Source organism: Pipra filicauda, unplaced genomic scaffold (genome assembly GCF_003945595.2).
Source record: "Pipra filicauda isolate LSUMZ 115617 unplaced genomic scaffold, ASM394559v2 scaffold493_size893225_pilon, whole genome shotgun sequence".
Taxonomy (NCBI): domain Eukaryota; kingdom Metazoa; phylum Chordata; class Aves; order Passeriformes; family Pipridae; genus Pipra; species Pipra filicauda.
This window is the reverse complement of record NW_024104635.1, coordinates 146510-161212: the sequence shown is the minus strand read 5'-3', so window position 1 is coordinate 161212 and position 14703 is coordinate 146510. Positions and strand designations below refer to the sequence as shown.

General features: G+C 42.6%; 1 protein-coding gene across 1 annotated transcript in view; it reads left to right on the top strand.

The window, feature by feature from the left end:
- The window catches only part of PPARA (peroxisome proliferator activated receptor alpha), a 117705-nt gene that overhangs the window by 45890 nt on the left and 57112 nt on the right, over positions 1-14703 (top strand). The window contains exons 5-6 of the mRNA XM_039386583.1: positions 2538-2615; positions 12327-12418. The gene's annotated coding sequence lies outside the window, so the exon portion shown is untranslated. The remainder of the gene's footprint in view (positions 1-2537; positions 2616-12326; positions 12419-14703) is intronic.

The window sequence follows — 14703 nt, the reverse complement described above, 5'->3', positions numbered from 1 at the left end:
TCTGCAGTGTTTGGCACCGCACTGTGTCATGATGTGTAAGAGTTAAAGTTTAAAAGTCGTGAGTTAAAACAGCAATCCTGTTGTATCGAAACTTCCATGGTGAGGGCTGGCATATCCCATTGGCCTTCAAAAATATGTACTGAGGCTAAGCTAAAGCAGGGACCCCCCTTTCCAGTGCCAGCCAGGGATGGTTGAGGTTCTCTTTAGCACCCTCTTTTGGTGCGTTGCATTAGTAAGCAACCACCAGCTCTGTGACAGACTAAAACTCCGTGTAGACTTGCTGAACTCTGTGTGTGGATACTGAGTACCTGCTCCAGAGCTGCATTGTTGTTAGTTCTCTGACTCTCACACTGCATCACAGTTAATGCACTCCCACTGTTTGCCTCTCCTTTTGCTTTTGCTCACAATGTTAAAATACAGTTCTTGCTAGAGAATATTGTATTTGTACCTGATGCTCAGTAGTGTCTGGCAACTGCTGCTCTTCTATAACCAATCTAGGAGAGAGGGTTTTCTTCCTAACTCTCTGGAGAAGGAATTTAAGACCCAGCCATGAAAACACGACATGACTGAGTAAAGTTCTTCATGTCTAAACATTTGCAGGATTGTAGCCTACTGTAATAATGGAATAGTCTGAAAACCATGTCTATAAAATCTCTATATGGCACTGTATCAACACAGTATATGTTCTTTATACACCCTTAAGGCAGTCAAGTTTGAAGAGTTTCTTTATCTGTAGCATTTCTATACCATCTCGTGTCTGGACTCTTTTCTGCCTGCGTGTTCCCATTGGCCACATGTCTGACTGAGGCCAAAGATTGTTTTCCTGTACATTTTTGTACAGTACCTATATTCTGTTTTAAGGAAAAATATACACATACATTTTTCTTCTTTATTAATAAACAGAGTGACAATTTAAAATAAATTCTTTCAGCTGTTTGGAATGGTACCCAGATGTACTGACGCATTTCAGAGTGAGTTAAATAGGCAGAAAAGCATTATATCACTAACAGAACTGAGGAAGAGGAGCTGGTCTCTGACCACTGAAGCAAAACAAAGCAGTGCTAAGATGGTGGCTTTGAGGAAAATAAGCCAGACTGTTCTAATGCTTAGCTGAACTATGGAAGTAGCAACAAAAGAGAGAAAAATCTTACCAAAGGAAAATTGTGGGGCAAGCATAAAGGTGTACTGTAGAGTGAAAGAGCAATACTGAAACAGGTGAGGAAAAAAAGCCAGAAAATTGGTTCAGGACATAAAGCAAAAAAAAAAAGGAGGAAAAAAGGCTTATGAAAGCCCTAAGAGTAACGTGATTGATATCTTCACAGAAGGAGAGGATTGGGATGAGGGGGGAATAGGCATTGGTATGGAGACCTATCTGATATCCAGGCATGGGAATACCAGTTTGAAGTCTTTACCTCTCCTGGTAGATGGTGTGGGAATCTCTGATGCCTTACTGCATTTCATTCCAAGGCCAGGTATCACCTCACAGTGGGTAACCCAAACCTAACTTTTAGGATGCTTAAGTCTTCACAGGGCTTTGCTCTCAGACTTGGCAGTGAAGAGAACATTCATTTGCATTTAGATCTAACTTAGGTGCATGTGCAGGTAATTGTTATTCCTAAAGGGCTGCTACAGAGAGGGAACAGGAGAGAAGCTCCTGAGGGGTTGGTTCAGAGTACGTATGTTAGAGTGGTGAGAGGGTCACCATTTGTAGAGTCCTTGTGCCATTGGAGTTGTTGTTTATTACAGACCTTGGGAGTTATCTCACCTTAATCCACACCGAGGGCATCTGTGGGTCTCAGTCCCTCTCCTGTTCTTGTGGTGGGGCCGTGGCAGGGAATGTTTCACATTCCCCAGGGTTCTATTGCTGTCACCATACAGGAGAGCAGCAGTTATTTCACCATCCCGTGTGTATTTTTGTATGTAATAGTGGCTTCTACACTTGACCCTGCTTACAAAGCTCTGTAAAGGTATTGCTGACACAAGTGCATTAGCAGGAATGTTGGTGTCCCTGGCTACTGAGACTGCACTGCTGAATGCTGTGTGCTAAGAGTGATTTATACCACACGTATTGATGGCCATGCTTGGGTGATTAGTCTGAGCACAATTAATCTTTTTACTAGTAATTGCTGTAGTAATTTTAAAGGACTGAAAACAAGAACGATACTCAGGAGTAAAGGTTGAAATATTTTTTTCTGGTAACTTTTCTTTAAACTCTCTTGGCTGTGAAAGTAGGGGAGACTTTTTTACTCAAAGCTTTCAAGGTTTGCTGCAGTTAGATTGAGTAGTTTCAGAAACCTTGTCTTAGTGCTTCCCTGAGGGTAAAGTCATTCCTCTGCAGAGTGCCATTCGTGCCCCCCTTACCCTCAGTTAAGGCTTTCAAAATAACTTTGCAGTGGGACACTGGCCTTCTGCTGAAACACATTCCTCACCTGCAGGAAAGGCTGTATTTAGTATCTGTATGTCTGTTCTTTAATTTGTTCCATCATAAGGATAACATATCAAATTTATTATTTTTTCTTCTTTCTCTTTGGAAATAGAAAGAATGACTTACTGGGGAGCCAAGTTAGAAAATGAAAGATGTGAAGATTGGTCATCTCTGCAGAGGAAATGACAAGGTATGCATAGCAATCACACTGGAGATTCATTTTTTGCTGGTGCTTAGGTCTTCATGGTAGATTACTTCTGGCAATAAAGTTTAAAAATAGTCCTCAGAAACCTTGGAAAAGATGTTTTGAAGAGAACTTTTTCTTCTGTGCAATTGCCAGAGTAAGCAAAGTAAGTATTTACATCTTTATAAATATCTTTGAGATACACCTTTAAACTCATTACTATGCTGAATTGTAGCTGTGTTTCTACAGGTAAATGGGAATCACATTCATGAGTTGTTTTTTTGGCAGAGATCAGTAAAAACGACTGTTCTCCCAACTCTAAACTGAAACCCATCCAGATACTATCAATGGTCATTCTTGAGACTTTAAAATACTTGTTTCATGGGCTCATTTAAATCACTGTATGCTCAGTGCAGCAGTTGTACCATTTTCTCTTCATCGTTTATCACCATTACAGGATGTGCTTAGTACCTATTTTGCACTGCATTTAAAGAATGTGTCCTTTTACATTTGTCATCCTGTAGATTTGTAACTTGAGGATGCAAAATCAGCACTACCAACAACTCCTGCCTCTCAAATATTTTCAGTGAAGTGAATGGATAATATTTAGCCATGACTGCTAAGAGACCAGACAAGGCTATATGCCACTTAAGTTCTGAGGTTAAATGTTACTTCAGTGATGCATAAAATTTGCACTGACCATCTCCCCAGCCTTGAATTGAACCCATTAATGAATGAGCTTCACAATATCACCGTGAGCTAGGGAACTGTGATCTGTTTAACAAGGGGTAAAATGGAGCCCCGAGGGCTTGTGTAACCCCTGCCAGTGCTGCAGGAAGTGCAGGATGAGCCAGCAGTGCAGCCCAGCTCCCCTGGCCTGCCATCCTGCCTGCACAGCCACCCCTGCACTTGGTGTCCATGTGCTCTGTTATCAACAGCCACACGTTCTCTGGGCACAGTCTGAACCATCCAGTTCTCCTGCAGAGGAGCTTCAAACACAGCTCCTGTGACCTGTGGCTCCTTCTCGTCCATAAAGAACTGGAGACACAACACAAACAGGCCAGCACAGACAGCACCAGATGGCCCTCGGAACTGGAGCAGGTCAGCACAAGGTGACCACAGGGAGAGCTGCTGTTGTGACCTCCCTTTCCAGCTTTTTGTCTAACACTGAGAGGAAAGCTGTGCAGATCTTCCTGTAGTACTGAGAGGAACTGCGGGTATAGGGCCATCAGTGCCTTCCCTTTTGTAATCCTGCTAAATGTCTCTTTGATTTCCTTTAGTAAATGTCAGGTCACATGTTGACTGCCTGCATTCTAAAACTGAAGTATAAATCATCTCCTCAAGTGACAGAAACTGTCATTTTTCCTTGCAAAATATTTTTCTAACTATATCTTATGTAACTGTTACAGTTGTTGACATTTTTCTAAGAAGCCCTGTTGGTTTGACACTCAGGATTCAGTATGAAGCTGTAGACTAGGATAGAGAATTCTTTTGCCTTTGCTTCTATCTCTGTCCCATGAGCGGAAGAAAGGAATATTACACATCTCTGAGTCATGCTGTAGAAAGGTATTTTATTTTTAATATCATTTAAATTTTAAAAGAAGGAGAAGGGTAAACCTTAGCATAGGTGAAACCAAGAGTTAATATGCCTCAGTTATAGAAAGTGGCTATTAAATTTTGATGGGATGCTATGACTGATACTTCAAATAAAATACTTGTGTAGCAATGTGGGGAGTGTCGATAATGAGCTGAATACTAGAGAAAGGCTGTTGATTTTTATGGAAAATATATCTAAAAATACATGATCCTCAACCAAAGGCATTCATGTGGATACATCTATTGGAAAAAATCAGACTATAGACTTCTTATGTCTGTCTTGGCTTGTGTCTACAAGAAAGCAGCCCCATATAGCTGTGTCTTGGCATAGATATGGGCTGAAAGTACTTGCTCACACCAGATGTTTTATTGTGCCTAGTTCCTGCCCAGCTTAAGGGTGATACTCGAGCATTAATAATCTGCTTTCCTCCTGCTCTTACGTGCCTGCAGAAAACTACTGATGTGTCTTCCTAGTGGGTCTTTCTTAGAAGAAATGGTGCAGAATGTGGAATTAGTTGGTGTGAAATCCTGCTGGCAAGGCCTTTGACTTTTGGCTTCTGCTGGATCCAGCTGAGTGATGAAAGAGAGAGCTCTTGCAGGTATTTCAGCTCTTCACCTGTGCTAATCTCACCCTCATAAGAAGTAAATTGTTCTGGAAAAATAAGTTCGAGAAACACTTGTGTTCCTTCTGAGAGAATGCTGCAAGGGTGATCTGGAATGCCAGGACTTCGCTCTTGAGTGGGTCCATTAATCCTGCATCCAAGTCCAGTGGTTTACTTAAATTTTAAGCAAGCTAGAGACGTTTATGGTAAATGCAGGGTATTTTCAGACACGTTTAGGAGCCTGAAGGTGTCCCTATGGACAAAACCAGGATCTGAATTGTTTGGTTAGGTATCCTGTGGCTGCCGGAGAACATTGCTGAGTCTAGAAAAGAAAGTCAGATCTTGATCTAAATATCTCTGCTTTTTGATGAGAGACTGTCTAATAACCTTCACAGCAAACAGTTGAACTCCACACAGACACATGTCAGAAGGGACGCTTTTCTCAGCTGAAAGGAGGAGTGAAGAGTGCCCTCCTCATTGCCATAAAGGAAGGCCAGACTCCCCACAGAGGTTAGAGCAGCCTACCTTGGCATCTGTGACATCTCATGATCGTGAGTTTGGGTTTTGTGGAATCCCAGTTTCCTTCTTGTCAAAGCCAGAAGTAGGAGGTGGCCCCCAGGAAACAGATGCCCTGTGTCAGATGCCCCTGTTAAATGGTCTTAGCACTGAAGATTCTCAAAGCTGGTTCCTGGACATTACAATTTGTTCTCCTCAGCTCATGGAGGCAGGAACATAATATTTTACAGATGTGGAAGTGAAGCACAGATATGAATGCTTTAAGATGTGTAGCCTCAGCAGATAGGGGTGGAAGCTGAAATGAATAATGGTGCTAATATTTCTCTAGGTTTGTATTCTAACCATGTAAATGACAGTCAGGTCACAGGTGGCATCTTGTATGTGTCCTGCAGCCTCCTGAGCTCCTCCTGCCTGGTGGCCTCGTGCAGTGACAGCCTTGCTCTCCTGTTCACTGGGCAGAGCACCGAGGCTCCTCCACAGCACCACTGCTGTGCATGTGCAGGGGCTGAGGCTCCTCCACAGCACCACTGCTGTGCATGTGCAGGGGCTGAGGCTCCTCCACAGCACCACTGCTGTGCATGTGCAGGGGCTGCTCCGTGGGGGGGGGAGTCCCACAGAGACCAGGGCAGGGGCTGCCAGGGAGGGAGAGGGGGTCAGCCACAAAGTATTCATCGTTGCAGTGTGCACAGGAAAGAACCCCATGGCTGGAAACAGGGTTTTCCTTTAGTGCTCTCTGTGCACTGTGGGTTTGTTGGCTGCAGAAAAGGTTCTGTACAGTGTTGATTCTCCAAAGCAGATGGCAAACAGTGATTAACCAGTTCCTTCCAACTGCTCACTAATGAGCAGACTCCAAGTTGAACCAGTTATTCATATTGAATTAAGCTTTAAAAAAAATCATGTACTTAGGAGCATAAATGTTCTCATCTAAATGGAAACTTTCCCAGAATAGTGCACTTGGGGCTGGATGGATGTCTTCAAGCTTATTTCTAATGGTAGAGGATATGAAAAAGTAAATGATAGCAGAATATGATTATAGTTCTTAATGTAATTTAAAATTATTCCATTGTAAGTGAAATACTGATGCACAGGGGCAGGACCTCTGACCCACATGCATTTGCAAGCCTCTCCTACGCAGAAGTAAGTGTCTTGTATGTGGCTGTTGAGACTTACTATCTTGTCTAAAGCTTCTTTAAGATTTGAGTGGAAGCACTGCTCTAACAGCAGTATCAAGGATTTTAGATTTATGTGGCATTAAGAGCTAATGGGAAGCACATTTGCTGTACATTCACATTCCTAAGCTGTTTTACTTATGGCACTTCAAGGCCAAGTGAGGCCTAGGATAGATGAGCTTTTGAATAAAAAAAAGAAAAAATGTTTTAATATGGATAATTTGAGAAATGGTGTGTGTACTGCCACCAGCGAGATCACACAGAAACAGGCTGGGGGCAACTGTGTGGGAAGCAGCTCCATAGTGAGGGATCCGGGGGTCCTGGTGCACGAGTAACGAATAGTTACCTCAGCATTTTTCTGTATGGCTCTGCCTAAAGGGAAATCACAGCTTCACTACATGATAGCAAAATTCTGATTGACTTCACGAGGCTCTGCATTCTGTCAGCTTAAATGGGGATCACTGGAGGGTTCTTCAAAGTCAGATAATGGTTTTAATGTGTGGAGAACTTAAGAGAATGTTTTGAGTTCTTCTGAAAGTGTATTTCACAATATCAGATTCCTTTAGCATAGACACATTGAAGTTATGCTAGTATTGGAAACAAAAAACCCCAGTATGTCCTCTCAGCTTTGTGCCTGTGTTCCTGTAAGCACAAGTACTTAATTGAGTTGCTGCAAAAAAAAAGGGCAAACTGCAGCAAAGAAAAGCTTCCTTCCGGTGATCACCAAGTAAGAAAGTATTTCCAAATTTTAGAAACTGTTGACTGGCTCTGACATTTAGAAAGCACATCTTAAAAAGACAGACCGTGTAAAAAATCCAAACTTTATCACGTGAACTTGCCTCCAGCCTGGAAAAGCTTGCTTTTTACAGCCAGGATAAAACACATAACCTGCAGGGTACACATCCACTGCTGTGGTAGGGCACATGCTCCTTTACTGCATGTCTGATGAGGGGGCAGGGGTTTGACACAGCTTGGGCTGGCTGGATATAAAGGCAATTGGCAGCAGAGCATATATAGCCCTGCTACTGTTGTGTTTGTGAGATAAAAAACGTTCAGGGTATGTTTCCTCTTCTTCAGGAACCAGGCTATTCTAGTTCATGAAGTTGCATATGCTATTGATTACAATATTTTTAACTGTCTGCATTATATGTGAATATAGATAATGATAAACTCGCACTGGAGTCCACTTGGCCTGTAAAAATTTTATGCAACTCTGAGGAAAAGTTACTAAATAGTTATTAAAAAACCATTTTGGAAACTGAGGGGCCTGTTTCAACAGCCCAGCCTTAATCCTTTAATGCACTCAGTGTTTTGGATGAGTGCAGGTGTACATGTAATTATGAATTTAAAATGGTCCAGAAATATTTAAGAACAAAAATACTGCCAATGTAGTAGAGGCTAATTTCTGGAAAATAATGGCTACAGAACCATTTGGTAATTTTCAAGCCTACCCTTCCAAAAGAACAATCTGGATCTGAGGAGTGTCTGTCACAGGTTATTGCCAATTTCAGTGTTTGGCATTTGTGGTGGATTTTATACTAATATTAATAATGTGGTTTTGTTTCTCTTCCTCTTACATTTTAACCCTCAGAACTTATTTTCTTGCAGTGTTTTCTCTGTAGTGTGATGGATTTTTATATATTTGTAGAGAATCTGACATAATACATTAGTCTAGTAGCTGGAGCATTAAAAAGCAAGAAACATAAGGCTTGCCATTCTGAGGGCTGCTACCACTGCTTTTAGGATTTGGGGAGATGTTTTTTTCCAGGAACACTTGCGTGTGTGTGAATCCAGTCCGTGACACACTGTGGTTAGCAGCAGCTTTTGTGTGTCATGGCTCAGGTTCCCATACACTGCTGACAGTTTGCATATTCGTGAGAGCCATGACATTTTCCTGCATCTGCTCTTATCACAGATTCCCTTTCAAAGCAGCACTTCATTGATGTAGTACACTGACACATTTTACATATAATTGCTTTTCATCTGGTTGCATGATTATTTTGTGACACCTAGTGGATAAATTGATAGTGGTGCCGCCTTAAATTGCCTCTGTTTTTTTAGATTCTCTTGATAGATGTTCTGGCCTGGAAGCTCAGTTCCCATCTCAAACACATAGGCTCTCTTGCTTTCTTACTTTCACTACCTTTTTTTTTTTCTCTTTAACTTTGCTTATGGAATAACTTGCTCATAGCCAGGTGAACAAATACCCAACACCAGTCTTGAGGAAATTCCAAGAGTCCCAAAACAGTACAAGGTAGGAAACGTTTGAAAATTTCATGATATGGTTTAGTCAGGACCCCTCTGTGTGCAGCCTGGGATCTTCACACATCATCTTTTTCTACTGCATCACCCTTGTTTGTGGTGTGCTTCAAGCGTGCTGTTCCATTAAGAACTAAGCATGCACTACCTAAAGTTATAAAAGGTTGCAGAGAAGTACTTATATTCCCTGCCCAATGAGGACTCTTAGAAATACCCGTTCTTTAATGTTCTTAGAGAATGAAATCTGATAAATAATTAAAATATTATTTTATACACATAAGAATGTTTTCAGAATGTTTACTTCGAGACAGAGTCTAGAAATGCCTTAAATGCTTGACCTACTTTCACAACTAAGATACATCTTGTGAAGTAAATCTTAATTTACATGTCATGGATTCTGTGCCTGCAGCTTCTTTCCCCAACAGGAAAATATTGAAATACTGTCCAGTATGTTTGCTATAAATGCTGTGTGATAGAAAAGCAGGTGTTTTTATATGACTCTATTTTTTATGTTGATAAGGGAGGGGAATCAATTATCTCAGTTTCACTGGGCCTTCTTGCTGTATTGCTAAGTTGATGCTGCCAATGGGCACATTCCTGTCTTCAGAGAATGTATAATCTGCTCCTTGCCAGACTGATTGTAAATTTTGAAATCTTTGGCATCCCAGAGCAGGCGCAGAGAAATGGCTAAGATAGGATTTTAGGAGTTTTTAAATAGGAGCTAAAAGAAACTGTAAGGCAGATGAATTTGGAGATGAGGGGTTATGTATTTTTCATACGTGGGGAATTAGAATGGAATTGTGCAGACGACATGAAGAAATTGATTCTAAAGACTGTCTTCAAGATTTTAGGTTTCAGCTTGTCACTATTCCGAGAAAATGTATTGCATATTTCAACTCCCAAGAGGCTTCACAAACAGAAACTGTAATACTGAACTATGTCTTTAATACCGACTGACGAGGCACTCCTTCCCTGGGCTCTTCCCAGCCGCTCATCCTAACAGTTCTCCTGTGACTTTCACTTATGTAAAATTAGGGCCTGTGGCAACAGCATCATGAATAATGGACACAGAGAGTCTAACACACCTCAGCTCTGGCAGCGATCTGCTCACTGCCACCACTTCGAGTCCGTTCAGGAAGTATAACCAGCGAAAGCTTCAGCCTCGGGTACAAAGACTTGCCCGATGAGTCTGCGGCGAGGCCTGGCCACCCGAGGGGCCGAGAGGGGCAGTGCTGTGTGTCTGGCACTCGAGCCCTGCCCTGCCAGCCCTGAGGAGCGCCAGCTGTGCCAGCGGTGCCCTCGGTGCCACCGCCCGTGCGCCCACACACGGTCACATCGGGCCGTTTTCAGGGGCTCCCCCTTGCTGTAGGATCGTGTGACTGGGCTCTGTGTGGGCTGGGGAGCTCGCTAGCCCATGCAGGAGGTTGGGCATGGGCCCTGTCCGTGCCTGTCACCTGCAGCGGGGAGAGCTCCCAATGGAAAATAACTGAGCGGAGCAGAGGCAAAGCCAGCGTGACAAAGGGACTTGTGTGTGCTTCTTAAATAATAACACAACTTGGGACAGTGTCAGAGGGTGGTGACAAAGCTGTTGCCATGCACAGAAGTCGGTGCTGGTAACCACAGAAAAACAGTCACCGAAAGGAAAAAGGGAACTTGATAGCATTGTTGTCACAGCAAATTCTTGGAGGTCCCTGGGAGCTGGAGGTGTGCAAGAGGCAGGGCCCAGTTCTGGCAGCAGAGGAGGGGGATTCCAGGCAGGATGCGAGGTGGGGAGGCCCCGCAGCTCCGGAGGCAGGGGAGGCAGGGAGAGCGTGTCCCTCGGTGAGGGACATGGAAATGTCTGACAGGACAGTCATTGCTCTTGTAAATGGCCTTGTCTGATCGGGGCTGTGGCTTCACACCTTCCCTGCCCCCCAGAAGGAACCAGAAACAAGCAGGCTGCTGCAGTTTGGGTTTGCAATACCTGTACAAATGCCTTCTCTGGGTTAATGTATGTGAACATCAGGCCTCTGCTAATGGATTGTCAGATTGAACGAAGCCCACTGGCTTGAGCCCAAATTCAGTCCAAACCCCAGAATGTTGTTCTGCAATGGAAATGGATTTTAAGCTTGTAACAATATTTTAAAACAAACATACAACACAGATTGGTGATTTCATGCCAGCTTTCCATATAATGGTATCCACAATTTCCCATGCTGCGGGTCTAAAGTGATTGTGACAAATGGAGTTTGTGAAGGATGGATTCTGCTTGTCTGCCATCATACAAAGCTTATTCTTGGTTAGCACTTGAGTGCTTCATCCTGTTTGTGGTGATGGCAAATGTAAGTGTGCATTAATGTAAATACAGAACTTTAGGCAAAATCCATGTAACTCTAGGTCATTCAGAGCTTTGGTCTAATCCTGGCTCCCAGACTACCAATTCCTACTTGTCAGCTGCTCCATGTCACTAAAGGCTAAAATTTAAAATGGAAGCCTTATGGGGCAAGGGCCAGAAGACATTTTTCTACCAACTATAGTTATTGGCACAGCTGCATTCTGCAAAATGAATTTTAGTTTCTTGTTGAGGCTTACCCTGACAGAGATTCCTTCTTGGAGCTTGATTAAGTTTGAACTTGCACATACTAGTTTATTGCATGTCTTTTTAAAGAAAATTTTCAAGGAATTAGTGTGTTGAGATTGGAAATGGTGTTTTTTTTAAAGAAGATGCGACTCTAGTTACTGGTTTCTGTCAGGAACTGAAATAAATAACACTTCCTCGGCGGTGTCACATAGGCTAGGTGTGACACTGTATGAATTGCACATACTAAAAAGTGAAATCTGCTTGCCTTAAAATTCAGAGGGCTTTTTTAAGATTCTCTATATAGTAAAGGGGGTTTCCATCCAAAAATAATGAAAACCACTACTCAGATATTGCTTGTGAGATGTCTGAGTATTTAGCTGGAGAGACTGGGTGACTGTGATCGTGAGTGCTCTCTGCATCAGTGACTGTGCCCAGCTGTTTGTTTTCATGGGGTTTGAGGGGATGTGGGAAAGGTGCAGTTTGGAAGAGCTGGACACTGCATATCAAACCAAAGATAAGGGTGCTCCGTTGAAGTGTCCAGCTTTGTGTTCAGAGTTTAGGCAAATCTGGGTCATGTCAGCTGAGTTAGGCGAGTCCAACTCTTTCAAAAATATGGGCCATTGCTCAGCATCCTGAAATGAGTGAATATTTGGGGGGTCGGGATTAATATTTCATTTTAGTGTGATCTGTGTCAATACAATCCTCCTGAGAGCGTGGAGATAACTGATGAATGTGTGGCAAATGCTTACTCTGAGAGGTGTTCTATGCCCCTTTGCTGCTTCCTATCTCTGACTGCCAAGAGAAAATAGAACTGACATATTCTCTTTGCTCCTTCCCTAACAAAAAAAATCCCTAATTTGTCACAGCTTCATCTTCTCTTACTGGGCTCATCTCACAGGTAATCCAGCCCTTGCACTTTTGCTTTTACACATGGGAAGATATCAAGAGTACTTGTAACATTTGTTTTTCACAAGATGCACCTCACTTACCCAGTGGATTCTCTATTTGCACACAGGTTTCATCTCCCCTGGACTGTGGCCTCACCCTGATTTCTGGGCATTAGGATCTGGTGGTCCTCACCTCTGCCTTGGAGACCTCAGGGATGCAGTGAGTAATAAACTTTTGAAGTTTGTTTTTTAACCATGTATCTCCTGAAACGTTGATTTGCTTAGGAACACAAGTGCGATCTACAGAGCAGCCAGTGCTTAGCCCTGGTGTAATTTCTGTGTTAGTGGAAGCTTTGGGGTATTGAGTGTTTCATCATCCTCTGGAATACCAGCTTTCATGGCTTTTTTAGCATTCATAGTACATAAGCAAAAAATAGCAGAAATGAGTGCAATAGAAAAATAACAATTTTGTCCGTGTAGATACTGCAGTTTGCATAAGCAGAAGACATGATCCCACATCCAAGAAAAATTAGGTGTGTTTTTGATGGAAAACTGTCTTTTCCCTAATGCATTCTGTTTTGAAGCATCTGTTTGACTTGCAAGGCAATTCACAGCAGTAGGGCCATGGAATGCCCAGCACATGCATGTAGAACGTGCCTGTGATGGTGCAGAACACCTTCCATGTACACCCAGCCCCGAGCCAACCTGGAGGAAATCCTGGGCACCTCCACAGAATGGAGGAGGAGGCTGTGCAGGCTCAGTCCTGTGAGTTTTCCCCATTGTGCCTGCCTGAAGTTCTGGCAGAATCTGTCCTGTATCATTAAATTACAGGGAAGTTTCACAACTGGGCAAAGAGCTGTTGTTTGCCATTTTAGGAACAGCTATATTTAAGTGATGGGTAAGACACGATACATGTTGTACTTCACAGGCGTCACAGCATCTGTGTTTGTAGAATATTTTTTACCTCTTGAAGATGCAAGGCAGTGTGTCATTTTTGTTATATTCATCTAAAAATATATTTTAAAACACTGTGTGTGGAGTTTGTCATACACAGATCCAAGGAAACTGAATCCTTCCCTCCACCAAGAAATTTCTATGTAAAATCTCCAGGGAAGTTCCTTGCCATGATACTGCTCTGGCACAGTCCTGCCCAGAAAGAAAGATGTGGCCATTCAGTTTGCTGCCTGATCCAGGCCCTGTTGAATTTGTCAAAGCTCCCCTTGGCTGCAGCACCCACCACAGCAGATCCTCAGCCATTGGCCCCACAGTGCTCTTGCCAGCAAACGTTGGTGACATTTTCAGTCTGTGGGAGCAGAGTGGTGACTGCACCACTTGGGAAGCCAAGGTAATTGTTACATGGAGAGGGACTGGATAGCTCTGACCTGTCCTGCATCCAGCCTCACACCTTGCTGGGGAATGTCCCCACCTTGGAGGGGCTCCAGGCCCTCTTCTCCCCTGCTGTGGAATCACAGTGCCCTTGAGAGCACACGGCATTCCCCTTCCTCCTGGGAGCCCAGGGACACTCAGCCTTTGGAAATCCTCCGGAGGCTTTGTGTGGAAGGTGCTCAGAGATCGTAAAATGGTTGTTCTGTGCTGTCCAAGAGCCTGTTCATTAGTAAGGCTTTTAATTATATAACAACCCTGCTTTAAAACTGTCTGCTTCCCTATAACATCACAGAAATAGCAGACTTGGTTGGCCCTGTGCCTTTTTAAAAGTGACTGTTGAGGTACTTATTAACATCAGTTCCAAGACATTTTTCAGTGAGCAGTGAGAGTTGGAATATGGAAATGTCATATTTTTCCTAGTATTAAACAGTTGTTAAACTAGAAGCATAACTCTTGCCAGATAGTTATTTCTTGTGCCTGTCGTCTTCATAGAAGGAAAATGAACATGCATTTTTCTTTCATTAAGTATTTTAAAGTTCATCCTTGTTTGGTGATCTAAGTCAATTAAAATAAGTTTATGAGCAGCATGTGAGAGCAGAAGACTAATTAATTTTAGGTGTTGGATAAAACACATTCTTTTCTGGTTTTGTCTGCTAATGAGTATTACTAATACCCATAATAACAGACCTTACAGAAAATAGTATTACACAGAGTTTATGGTACTTTACAAATAATTATCTCAATATCTGTATGAATTAACAAACTACTATTTTTGTGGGAAAATATATATTAAGGCAACATTACATCAGCTGCACCTAGAGAAAAGAGTCTTTAAGATCGTTATCATAGCAAATAAGAGCATCCTTTAGAAATGGTCAATAAAAGTTCACCTTTTTTTCAACAGGGGTGAATATTTTTAGCTCTCTCACCTAGCACTGCACCTGAAACTGAAAGTGAAGTCCAGATATATTAAAGACAGGCAGTGAAATCCCTGGAACATACTCAGGGTTTCCAGAAGCTTGCCACTATTTGGATCTGTCTTTCTTCTTAGAGTCTCTGGAATCAGCTGTAAGTGTAGGTTCTTCATCCAAAATTCCCTGTTGTTGGAGTTGGTTGGGT